The sequence below is a fragment of the Cydia fagiglandana genome, chromosome 7, assembly GCF_963556715.1.
Source record: "Cydia fagiglandana chromosome 7, ilCydFagi1.1, whole genome shotgun sequence".
NCBI lineage: Eukaryota > Metazoa > Arthropoda > Insecta > Lepidoptera > Tortricidae > Cydia > Cydia fagiglandana.
Window position 1 is genome coordinate 19,270,179 of NC_085938.1, and position 12,894 is coordinate 19,283,072.

Sequence of the window (12,894 nt, forward strand, 5' to 3'; positions counted from 1 at the left end):
TAAAGATACGACATGGATCGTATAATTATGTCAGTGTCAAAAATAACGTTTCTTCAAACAAAAACTTCTGATTTGACACTGTTGTAATCCGATCCGTATCGTATCTTAAGTAAATTGTTGACGTATCTTAAAGTTCGATAGTCGATAGAATAGGAGTGTGTACTGTCTCTTCCGAAAATCGTTTTTTCCAGATGTTGTTTATTTCCATTTCGCAAATATTTTTCATAGAATAGGAATATTTAATTGTATTTACTATTATTAAAATTAAGTATAGACTAAATAAATTAAAACTAAAACTAATAAAATAAATAAATAAAACTTACCCACCTACCTTAGATCCCCCAGATCTGTCCCCTGCGGAAGTGTGCCCATAAGGCTGGCTACATTCCCACGCTGAATAGCTATGCCTATTCTTTGGCCTAGGAATGAGCCAGCCCTAGGGTCACCCGTCGTTTTCCAGATTGACATTTTTGCCATTCGCAATTTTTACCATTTATTTTTTTCTCGATAGCTTTCTTTCCCGAAAGCATTTCTAACCATTCGCATATTTTCCTATTAATTTTATTTTCCAGTAGCTTATTTTCCTAATAGGTTTTCTAACCATTCGCATAATTTGGATATGTATTCTTATTATAGTATACGAGACACTAACTAAAAAATAACTTCTTTTTGTAAATCAATATCGTACAATATAATTAGTCGGACCTAGCATACTCCTCATCGCTTCGCTCGTCGTCGCATCTATCTATTCCGTGATTGTAAACAAATAACATATAGTGGGAAATTATGCGAATGGTTATAAAACCTATTAGAAAAATTAAGCTATTGGAAAATTTAAATAATGGGAAAATATGCGAATGGTTAAATATGATTTCGTAAAATGATGCTATCGAGAAAAAGTAAAATGGTAAAAATTGCGAATGGCAAAAATATCAATATGGAAAAATCGATTTTCGGAAGAGACAGTACACACTCGTATTAAAATTTTAATTGTCCTCTAGATTCAATATAATGTGAGATATTCTGTGACGATATGACCACTTTTGTGGTCATTTAAAATTAGTGTCAAGTAACACTTTTATTTAAAACATTTGTTTTCAACCAAGAGAAAATAAAGGAATAAATAAATACGTCATATTTATTCATTTATTTTCTCATAATTGGCTACTTTCCTACTAGTCAAATCAGCGTCTTTTTTAGAACTGTCAATACGATTTGCTAATATGGAATTTATATGAAAACTTGTGTAGTGACGTCCCAGTCAACTCATCTACTTTTTATACTTCCATCCGATTTAATTAAATATAAGTTATGTTTAAACATTACTGCTATCAATGTTTTTCTAATAATTATCTGGAGCTTTATTTCGTGCTCTGTGAAATAATTTATTTTAAGTAAATGAAAATACCCAATTCATATCATTCGCCTCTGAGACGTTTTGATTCAAATTCATGGATCGTTATTTTTTATGGTTATCTAAAGTGCTTAAGCAGTCGTTTTTATACCTCAGGAATTTGTTATCAGCAAATACTCGAACGAAAACGCCGCGACAAACCAAAATAATTAATTTGACGTTTGCGTGATTTCCATTTTTGTATCGTACCTAATATACCTAATAATTAATTTTATTGTATTGGACAGGGAAAAAATGATTGTATCAAAACTTAGTTACATTTGATTCAGTTGATTGATGAGTTTTGATGAGTGTACCTAGTAGCAGTACAATTAAAATTTTATGAATGAAAATTAAAGTAGTAAGGGTAAGGTAATTAATTATAAATTTTACCGTTAAAAAACCGTTTTAGTGATAACTCGTTTTCCCTAGTTAAAATTGGTTTTCCGTATTGCCTTAGTAAAAACAGGTTTTACTAGTTAAAATTAGTTTTCGGTGTGACCTCGGTGTATACTAGGATTTTCAGTCAAAACTAGTTGTCGCAACATCCCTTGTTGAAAACTTTATATTTTTTATTAATTATTCCAATTTAATTTTAGTTAAATCTAGTTTTGACTAGATCTAGAGAAAACGCGTTTCCCCTAGTTTAAACCAGTTTTCACGGTATTGTGCCAGAAACAAAAGATAGATGCAACGACGAGCGAAGCGATGACTGGAACTAGTTATAGCAAGGTAAAACGCGTTTTCACGAAAAACGGGTTTTTACGGTAACATAAATACTTAGAACTGTTACGGTTCGATTATTTAATGTCTAAAACTCGTTTATCTACACACATATCATAAACTGTCTATGATGCCTTCAAAATTCGTAAATAATGGCCCACATTACGATAAACTGTTTTGTTACAGCAAATTTCTTATCTGTGAAAATGTGGTAATAGCTCATTACTATATCAAAATCGATTTGGTAATGCATTTCAAATTTCGAACATCTCTGAAAAAAAAAGCAATTTGATTTGACCCCTATTCTAATATCCGTTGAGATGACGTTTTATTCGAAATCAAATGACAATTGCATACAATATTGACAAATCTCTCACGTAAGTTGGTATCGGACGATATGGTAATCGACCCCGACTCTAGTTTGTCTCTGAATTAAAAAAAAAACTACGGATGCGTGACGTGCGTGAAAAAAGTTTTCATTTGCCGCCATTTAACGTACAGTTTATCTTTTAATTAGTTTCTTCTTCTTCTTCCGGCCTTATCCCACTTTTATTTGGGGTCGGCTCTCCTAATCAATTTTCTCCAGTTATATCTGTTCTGGGTCGTCGTTGGATCTATATTCTTATTCTCTAGGTCTTTCCTAACTACAGACATCCATGTAAGTCGGGGTCGTCCACTCTTTTTCGGTCCTTTCATGCACTCTAGCACCTTTCTAGTCATGTGGTCCTCCGGCCTTCTCATGACATGACCGTACCATCGGAGTCGTGTTTCCGTTAGCTTGTCCTGTATGGGTCTTATTTTGAACGAGCCTCTTATGTAACGGTTCGGCACTTTGTCCATGAGTGTCACTCCTGCAGACCACCTAAGCATTCGCATTTCAGCGACGTGAAGTTGGTCGGATTGTTGCTTCTTGAGAGGCCAGCATTCTGCGCCATATAACATTGCTGGTCTGACATCATATCTTTTAATTAGTTTATACATCATATCTTTTAATTAGTTTATAAGTAAAAAATAATTTGTTTTGTTGTTTTTAAAGGAACTATAACAAAAGTTTCGTGTAAAATGTGCGATAAAGATATTTCGGAGACGCCATGTCATATCCGCGAGTTCCGCCAGAGAGCAAAATCGGCTGTAATATCAAGTTAGTGAATATATCATAGAAAGTTTATAATATGTGTGTAGATAAAGCAGTGTATGTAACTGTACATAATTAGGCATTAAAACACTCGTGTGATACTATTATGAAACTCATTTCATTCGTTTCATAAACCCACACTCGTATTTTAATGCCTTTCATTATGTAGCAGTCACATAAACTACTATTACCTCCTATCGATAAGGTTTTAATGTGTCTCAACATTTATTTACCCACGAGTGTAGTAATACCATGCCATATGTGTTTTAACGTCCGGCCCGAGTAGATTATTTGTGAAAAACATGAAATACCTATTTATTTTGTTGATTGTTTTGACATTGAGCTGCTTAATTTGTCCTATGGTAAGTAAAAAAAGATATTTGAAGTAGTTACTTAACAAATTACTTTTTAAGTACGCGGACCACATAGTCCCATGAGCCGTGGCCAAATACCAGGATAACGCGAGGAAGAAGCATTATAAATTATAAACTGAAATAGCATTATTAATTATAAACTGAAAAAACCGGCCAAGTGCGAGTCGGACTCGCGTTCCAAGGGTTCCGTACATTACAAAATATTTACCAATATATTTTTTTATATATGTGAAACTAAGAAATTGGTCCGACTCACGCTTGACTACATATTTCTAATAGGTTTTCCTGTCATCTATAGGTAAAGATCTATTTTATGTATTTTTTTCAAAATTTTAGACCCAGTAGTTTCGGAGATAAAGGGGGGGGGGAATGGTCATTTTTTGCCTATTTTCTTGAATTACTTCTAAACTGTTTATTCTAAAATTATAAAAAAAATATGTTTGAGATTCTCACATTGAGCTCTTTCATTTGACATGTAACACGATATAGTTTGAAAAACTTTATTTTTTGATTTTCTCATTTACCCCCCAAAAGTGGCCCCCATGTTTAAAATTCATTTGTTTACATTACATGTCCGTCTTTGGGTCACAAACTTACATATGTGTACCAAATTTCAACTTAATTGGTCCAGTAGTTTCGGAGAAAATAGGCTGTGACAGACGGACAGACAGACAGACGCACGAGTGATCCTATAAGGGTTCCGTTTTTTTCCTTTTGAGGTACGGAACCCTAAAAAGTGACGAAGCCCTCCAGTGAAGGCCGGAATCCAACCGGCGTCTGTAGCTATTGCGGCTAACGCCATTAACCCCTAGGCCACCTCGCCACCACTTCACCACATCTTTTTCAGTTTACGAGTCTAATTCGTACTATTATTTTTTAAATATAAATTTGCGGTCGCTCTACTTTATTGTACATTTGTACACGTGTTTCAAAGTGCGGTTTGGCTGTAGGCACTCAAATGTGTCTACTGAAACGTGAAAAACACGAATTTGCTGTTGATTATTTCTGTTTTGTCAAAATGCGATTTAAATGTGCGGTAAATGTGGTTGTTGTTTATAGCTTTATGTTTATTAAAGTGTGTTATTTTGTTGGATTTGAATTGAATGTGGTCTGTAATTTAAAGGAATTATATTTAAATTGTGAGGATTTTTGGGGGTATACCTGGGGTTGTTAAATACACATAATTTTAAACATAAACGGCTGATTAACCAATCATTAGTTAGGTACATTTTTTATTTTACAAGGTTATATTAGTTTATGGTGATTATACAGATTATATATTAAGTACTTAAATACGTATTATATATTTTACAAGAATTTACATACTCACGTTTATCACAACAGGAGATAATTTTAAGTGAAATTAACTGCATGAAAATGTGCTGTTATAAAATTCTGTGATTTATTATAAGTATTAAAAAAATACTGGAATCAGTTATGTATCGCTGCCATACATGACCCAAAATTTTTTTATTAAGCTATGAGCTTCATCACATCTGATATTTGAGTAATTCTAAGCATTTCTAGCCTGGGAGGCAAAAAGAAGCGTGCGTCTAGTCGGGGAGGGTGGGGTACAATGCAAGTGTCCTGACTGACTGAATGATTCATCATCAACGCAGAGCCGAAACTACAAAAGATAGAAAGTTGAAATTTGCACTCTAGATAACATTTATAAATATATAGATATAGATGTCTGTTTGGCCCTATGGTTGACTGGTAGAGAATGCCATTTGGCATTAAGTCCGCCATTTGTACATTTTTGTATATACTTTGTGCAATAAAGTTTAAATAAATAAATAAATAAATTGTACAAGAGATAAGAAGCAATTTTGAGAAATTCAACCCCTAAGGGGGTTAAAAAGGAGATGAAAGTTTGTATGGGTCAAGTTTTATTTTAAGATAGGAATTTGAAACTTAGTAAAAAGATATATTATTAAAATATAAGAAAACTAATTTCAGCGTTTTTGAAAATTCATCCCCTAAGGTGGTGAAAAAGGGGTCGAAAGATTGTATGGATATAAAAAAAAAATTCGAACGCGGGACTTGAATCTATGTATTTAGGGATATTATTAAAAGACAGGAAAAAAAATTTCAGCGTTTTGTAAAATTCATCCCCTAACAGAGTTAAAAAGGGGTTGAATGTTTGAATCCATTACAAATCCGAGTAGACTAGACGCACATTTCTTATTGCCTCCCAGGCTTGAAATGCTTAGAATTACTCAAGGAACATATGTGATGAAGCTCATAGCTTAATAAAAATTTTTTGGGTCAACTTTATAACTGCTTCCGCTAAAACATCGTATTTATTTCAGATAGTTCGCGATAAAAGAAGCATTGATCACTGTAAGTAGCTGTACATTTAACCTAAATTACGATAAGTACTAAGTAAAGGAAGCAAAGTTGTAGCCTTAATACAGATACATCTTTCTTTTCTAATAGTACGTCGTTGGCAAACAAGTTTACTACCCTCCTGACGATAAGCAGTCATTGCAGCCTATGGACGCCTGCAACACCAGGGGTGTTAGCAACCCTAATGGTAACATTCCATTTCTGACTGCAGAAACTGCAGAAACTTGGCAGTAAGAATCAATCAATCAGCTGCTGCACTACTAGTACTGAACGCGTCGCTGTTATTGTCAATTTCCATAGTAAAATGAACAGTAATGCAGCTGTCGTTGGAAATGGACTGTCACCTGAACACTCCGCATCCTTGTTGAGCTCTGGCAACCTGACTCACCGGCAGAAACACGACATATAATTAGTGTCTATAATATTTTATTGTTTTCAAGATATAAAAGTCATGCCTGTATACAATTTAAAAAAATCATTTTAATTCTTCTTACTTACTATGCAAATGTTAATATCCATTACCATTAGCAGCGATGCGTGAAAATTAAAATGCATGCGTGCTCATTGATTATATTTATTTACTATTAATAATTAAATGTAAAATTCTGCTTGTTGTTTTAAGTAAATATCTAACATGGACATATACTAAAATAAAAAATAGTAAATTTTACGCGATTTCGAGGTTGGTCCAATAGTATCAGTTGCTCAGTATAATCCCAAAACCTCCCTGGCAACGGGGATGCACTTATTTTTTAGCCACCTTGTAGTGTTGCTGATGACAGTGGTCACCGTTTACGATATAGTGCAAATCTTTCACAATTCCATGCATTGAAACACTTGACATTGTGCATTAAGGGCGGTAAACAATAATTTACGAACGAGTGTGAATTGTAAGAGCATGTAGGTATGCCGATGGTAACCGCTTACCATCAGGCGGGCTCTATTCTTGTTTGCCACCGTAAAAATCTTTTTTTTTCTGCAGTGATTGATTCCACTAACCTGGGAGCCACTGCTACATTTGGGTACCGTCAAGTCGAGGAATGCTTAGCTCAAGGAAACCCTCCCTGGAAATGCTACTCTGAGCAGTCTGGCTTCAATCCACAGTGGTAGCCATAGACGTACCCAGCATTTTTTTAAGGATGGGGCAGAAGCAGGGTTACGTGCCTTAATTGTTCCTAATTTTTTTTAGTTCTCGTCAGACCACAGACCAGGGTGGGGTAACTGCCCCACCTTGCCCCACCGTGGACCGGGTACGCCTATGGTTTATGGTTTGGTTAGCGTTTCAAGATTTGGAACAAGACTTTAAATTAAATTGGACTTTTGTTAAAATGTAGCTATAACGCCACTTGCACCATCCCATTAAACCGGGTTTAACCGGTTAAACCATTAACTCAGTGTGAAATTGTACTGGTAAGCATGGTAACTCCAGGTTTAACCGATTAACCCCGGGTTAGTGAATACATAGTGCAAGTGGCCCTAAGTCAAATAAATCATTTGTATGAATATTAAGTAGTAAGTTGAGTGACGATGCAATATTATGGTATACCGTCATGTGTAAAAATATGGGCGTCGACAACTTAATCAAACATTATGTCCCATAGTTCTTCGCTGACATAAGAGCTATAGGACATAATTATATTATTGAGATGATTTTACACTTGACTGTGCCATCATGATGAACACAGGAGGGTCTTGTGGCCATAGAAACTCTGCGATAAAACAACGCAATCTTGTGTTTGGGTTGGCTTGAATTGTCTTGATGAGTATGAGTTGGACAGAAAAGTACAGTCAGCGATAAAAGCTTGTATCAAAAGTGATCTTTATGATAAAAAACTTGTTTTTAATTGTAGAGTCTGACACACTTTTTGTGTTAGTATTATTTACAGTTTGTGTGTGCCTAACGTTACGTAAAGAAAGTAACTGCCTAAGTAACCGAAAGATCTTGTCTGGTCTAGACTGGGTGAATGGCCTACATTGTTTAAAACTACGATAATTCCGAAGAAAACTTTTCAACCATGATTACAACCTATTGGAAGATCAATGATAACTTTCGACTTTAAGTTTTAGAAAGTCAAAAGTAAATTAGGTACCTAAGAAAACTGATGAAATTTAAAAGTCTTATTTAAAATAAAGCGACCTGTTAATTGTTATGAGTTATCTATTCATTTTAACTACCCAAAGGTTGTCTAGAAGAGATTGTCTTAATGTTCCTCCCATTGAGATTAAAGAAAATATTTTTAAACAATTTAATGTAGGTACCTATATTGGCCATAGCAGAGCTATGCCCCTTCTTTCGATTTATTTTTTATTCTTATATTAGATTTCAAAATTTGTTTGCAATTCGTTTTTCAATCCTAAGTGTTATAGTATAATCAAAAAAACGAAAGGGCACAGACTACAGTTAATAAACATCTAATTTAATAAAAATATTATTCACAACGTCACTATGGAAATTGGGGACAACCTTTTTATAGAGAAACGGTCTTCGCCTTTCCTTTTAAATGAAACAACCCTATCGTGCCTTTATACTTATACTACTTTGAAATAGCTTCTAAATATAAGTCTTGTCTGAACTATTTTCCTCTAAACTCGTCCGGGGCATGACGGCGTGATAAATTGAAGCTGGGTACGGACGAACTATTCAGGAGTTTAGGGTTCTAAATGTGCTTATACATACTTTAACTTGGGACTCTGTCATATTATAAGTTCTTACCCGAAGTAATCCTATTATATTGTTTTCTTACGCTTTTTTACGAATTGGCTTTTATACAAATTGCAGTCGGGTTGCAGGCACTCTGTATCGGCCCTAAAGCCGACCACTAACTAACAGGCTGCCGGACGATATCGGCCTGTCAGTTAGAACAAAAATTTGACAGTTCCTAACAACTGACCGGCCGATATCGTCCGGCGGACTGTTAGTCAGTTGTCGGCTTAAGACTTTTGTTAAAATGGTTTGCATTTTTGACACTTCACTTCGATTAAAATGTTATTTTAACGGTTTAAAAATACATGACGTATTCTTTAAAAGACGTCCTTTAAACTCAAGCGTGAGCCATGAAAAGAAGTTTTTGGGTGCTGAAAATTGCTACTGCATATTTAAGCGGCCAGACTGATACCTTCGACAAAGAACTGCCGCATTCACAAGGAAATCTCGAGTTTGAGGTGTCACCTTTCTAAAGATGTCCCGTCATTTTTTGGCACTTAGGAATCGGACTCTGACCACGATAAATTTACAGAAACTTGGCAGTAAGAATCAATAAATATCCCTATAAGCTCCATACTTGACTTAGCACTTGGCATAAAAAATTATCATAATCCGATTTCTCTATGGTATTACATTACTTCTAGATAATAAGCGGGAAATAATACAAAAAAATTGGTATATTGATACACTTTATTACTTTGAAACGGACACGAATTGTTTGTCTCCATACTGGGATGTATCAAGAGACCTGAAACAAAAAAAAATTAAAAAAAAATGTTGATGAGACATCAAAACTTGCAATATATCATCATCATCAACATCATCTCAGCCATAAGACGTCCACTGCTGAACAGAGGCCTCCCCCTTTGGGGGGGTGGGGGGGTTAATGCCATAATCGCCACGCTTGGCAGGCGGGTTGGCGATCGCAGTCGAGTACACCAAATTTGAGGGACGCTGCTGCCTGTCCACCGGTGGTCTTGGACGTAGTTTAAGGACATACCCGGGTCCCTTACAATATTATAATATATAGACAAATACAATTTTGATTAAATTTGTGAATTAAAGATTGAAACCAGAATGAAATTGCAGAACTACTCGCATTTATAGGCCTGTGGGCGGTTAGAGGTTAAACACACCAAATAAAAGCACTCCGCAATGTTTAATTTAGTCAAACGTGAGTCAAACAATATTATACTGGGTGACATAAAATCAATCGTTTTTAATTCTGCTAATGTTGAAAAAAATACGAAATATCATAATGTCATGTAATGTATCATAATGTAATGTCATGTGTGTGTGTGGCGGAAAGTCGCCAGCCTGTCGGTATTCTACAGGTTGCACTTCGGGGAGTGTGCCCAAGAGCTACACGAGCTCATTCCACCGTCCCCATTCTACCATCGGACTTTTAGACGCACGGCCGGTTTCCATCCTTACTTGGTAGATATTCCGCCAATTCGCACTAAGCGCTTTGCTTCTACTTTCCTTATGCGCACTGCCAAGGAATGGAATTCCTTGCCGGCGTCTATATTTCCGTGCTCTTATAACCCGGCAACCTTCAAATCAAGAGTGAACAGGCACCTTCTGGGCAAGCTCGCTCCATCGTAGGCCACGTTTACGCCTCGGCTAGTCTGTGGCCATGAGTAAACCCATGCATATTAAAAAAAAAAAAAAAAATGTTGGACGAAATTGCCTACCGTTGCCCTGTACAAACGCAAATTCAGTCAGTGGATGTAAAAATATCATCGACTTGAAACGTTGGAAAACTGTATGTATGAATACGAAACGAAATGCAAAATTTGTACGGGATAGTTCATGGAATGTCCCTGTTATTTTTTGTGGAACCCAGTATGTTAGTATAATACTTATATTAAACTATACTATGTTATATATATGTTATATATTAACACATTCAACACCAAGAACCCGACTGTCGGGTACACTGTTCGTAGCGACTACGCGCTACATACGACGAAACCGTGGCTACGCGCTACGAGCGTAACCCGTAGCACTTAGTGGTATTGAATGTGTTAAACTATACTATGTTAGTGTGTTCGTTTTAACATTTAGAAAGCAAGTCTGATGACTGTGATAATGTGGTTTCCCTGTGCCAAAATGGAAATCATGCACAAGTATTTAGTAAATCACCTCAAATCCTACTTGGGATCGACCACTGATCCACAAAATATAGGAGCGTCCTTTGCAATTATGTAATATAAGAAACTGCGATCAGCTCTGAATATCAACTGCCTAATCGGTTGAATTGCGGATAAAGTTTTCACTATCACAGCTGAAACAAAAGCCAATTTTAGATATCATATTTTTTTTTTCTTCTGTTTTATAGAGGCTTTCGTACACTCGTGGTGACGATGCCAGCCTCATAGGAGAGTTCACGTGTGTAACTAACTCTCAGACCTTAATTTAAGATATTTTTGTAATATGTGAACATTTTCTCAGCCCCAGATATCATATTTGTGGAAGGAACTTGCGGAATAAACTGCCTACCTAGGTTTTATACGTATATTGTTATTATAAACTTATCTTTAAAAAAACCGGCCAAGTGGGAGTCGGACTCGCACACGAAGGGTTCCGTACCATTATCTATAAAAACAATCACCCATCCAAGTACTGACCCCGCCCGACGTTGCTTAACTTCGGACAAAAATCACGATTGTTGTATGGGAGCCCCACTTAAATCTTTATTTTATTCTGTTTTTGGTATTTTTTGTTATAGCGGCAACAGAAATACATCATCTGTGAAAATTTCAACTATCTAGCTATCACGGTTCGTGAGATACAGCCTGGTGACAGACGGACGGACGGACGGACAGCGGAGTCTTGGTACCCTAGGAACCCTAAAAAGGAGTGTGGGTAGCCACCGAAACAGCAGAGCAGTCCTACTAGCCTTTATTAAACTGTGAATTTACATTGTTCCCACAGTATTGTACTTATAGGTACAGTAGCATAGATTTTTGTTTTCTCCTGGTAGTGTGTAGTAACTTAATAAAATCCGATTGAATTTTGTATGAAAATTTAACCACCTCAGGTAAGCTGTACAAAAAATATCTGTTACTGACATTTTTTTTGAGCAACAACAAATTTATTTAAACCGAAATAAGGAAATTTGTAATGTTACAAATTCAATTTACGAGTACATGTTACTGACATTGTATCATTGACATGATTGATGAACAATTTTATTATTTAAGCCACTTTTCTGGCAACAGTTTTTCGTGAGGTCGCAGTTCTAACCTAACCTAACCCACTTTTCTGGCAACAGTTTTTTTGTTGGCTCCGCATCTTCTGCTCCGGCGCTACGGGCATAGCAGCCTTTTCGCCCTTGCGTAGCAAAACGCAGGCACTAATGCTCGCCTCCGCAGCTTCGGCTTGCTGGGTCAATGATTTTTCGGAATAGAAAACTTTAAGCTTTCGTCCATATGAAAATCGGGTTTTAAGTATTCGGAAATAACACAGACGTGATTTTCTTCTTTCGTGGTTTTCAATTTTTCTATTTCTGACATATATCGGGATTGTGAAAATCGAGGTTATGAAAGTCGGAAAAACATATTTCGGAATATTTGGGTGTTCCCGAAATAATCATGTGATAAAGTGATTATACCTTCACCAGGTATTAGTGGAGAAAAAGTGGAAAGGCAACGTATGATAAACAGACCAATCACCTTAAAACGAGGAGGATTGACTTTAAATAAAGGAATTAGACGGAATAAGAAGAGCCAACAGTTTGAGATCCCAATGTTGTGTTAAAATACGATCTTTAACTACGGATTGTTTCACTAAATAATAATAAAATATAACCACAGAAACCACATTTTCACTGCTTTAGAACCATGTAGTCAATTGTGTTAACTAACTGTTCTCTTATTGCACAGCTCCAGAGAACAAAACGGTGGACTGAATCTGCAGATAAAACAGAAAGCCTCGGTCAGCTCTGAACTGTACTAGGGGAGGGGGTGGAGGACCCGGTCTGGGAAGTCCTACAATACCTGGAAGAAAAGAAGGTACAGCAAACGTTGAATATTAGGGGCAGGCAAGATAATAATAATATGGGAAATTATGTCGAATTTTCTAGTGACCCCGTCTGTTCCATAAAATCTACGCGTACGTATCTTATCTATGAAGATAAATATTTAAAATCAGAGTTACTTATACTCTTAATAATTCTAAAAAGACTACAAGCTAATAAAGATGAATATGAAAG

At 35.9% G+C, this 12,894-nt stretch overlaps 1 long non-coding RNA gene across 1 annotated transcript; it reads left to right on the forward strand.

Annotated features, from left to right (window-relative positions):
• Positions 1-3,530: 3,530 nt before the first annotated feature.
• LOC134666355 (uncharacterized) lies at positions 3,531-7,079 on the forward strand. Its single transcript, XR_010098486.1, has 3 exons — positions 3,531-3,613; positions 5,938-5,968; positions 6,957-7,079. It is a non-coding gene; the product is annotated as an uncharacterized LOC134666355 (long non-coding RNA).
• The last annotated feature ends 5,815 nt before the right edge of the window (positions 7,080-12,894 follow it).